The sequence below is a fragment of the Tigriopus californicus genome, chromosome 9, assembly GCF_007210705.1.
Source record: "Tigriopus californicus strain San Diego chromosome 9, Tcal_SD_v2.1, whole genome shotgun sequence".
In the NCBI taxonomy this organism is placed as follows: domain Eukaryota; kingdom Metazoa; phylum Arthropoda; class Copepoda; order Harpacticoida; family Harpacticidae; genus Tigriopus; species Tigriopus californicus.
The window spans coordinates 11,839,635-11,840,327 of NC_081448.1; the positions used below are offsets into that span (position 1 = coordinate 11,839,635).

Below are 693 nucleotides of genomic sequence, written 5' to 3' on the forward strand. Positions count from 1 at the left end.
AAATAAATATACCTATGCTCAATATGTTGATCCGGTCTTCGCTGCCGAGCGCTTAGAAAGGTTAGTAGTACAAAAGTAGAAAAGCACTACAGATGTGCCCGTGAAAGATAATGGTTTCACATGCGCGGTCATTGCCAGGAAAGAGGAGAGAAAAACAAAGTTTGGCTCATTCTGATCGTGTGTTTCCAGGCCGTCATGTGTGCTAGGTGACAAAAGAAATACTGACTGAAAAGTATTCTTACCCGCCAAGCCAGAAATTACTCGTTTTGTTCGCCAAACGGACACGAGCTGGCTGTAACTCTTGTTTGCGCCCTTTTTTCCTAAGCTATGGCTCGAAGCCACATCTGCTACCAGAGAATAACATTGCCAATAATAGAATATTAAACCCATTTATTTTCAATCATAATTAATCAAATTTCAAACTCATATATATGTAATTGTATTTGATTACATTTATAAAGTAATTGACACAGGTCTAACCTTTGGTAATTTTCTCATAACTCGAATCGTTTTTGATATCTTTGTGGACTTATGTCAAAACGAGCCATCAAAAAATTGCAAGGAAAAGCTAGATAAAAGAGTCAGTAGAAATTTTATGAGCAAACACCTTACGTTCTAGACTTTAGAGGGCGCTTTGTCAGTCAGCCTCCACCAAATAAAGGGCAGATACGGCGAATTTCTCTATTGAATTAT

The 693-nt window shown here is 38.0% G+C and overlaps 1 protein-coding gene across 2 annotated transcripts in view; it reads left to right on the plus strand.

Annotated features, from left to right (window-relative positions):
• Window positions 1-2: 2 nt before the first annotated feature.
• Window positions 3-693, plus strand: part of LOC131887329 (FMRFamide receptor-like) — a 26,605-nt gene continuing 25,914 nt past the window's right edge. For both annotated transcript variants that reach the window (XR_009374028.1, XR_009374027.1), the window contains exon 1: window positions 3-60. The gene's annotated coding sequence lies outside the window, so the exon portion shown is untranslated. The remainder of the gene's footprint in view (window positions 61-693) is intronic.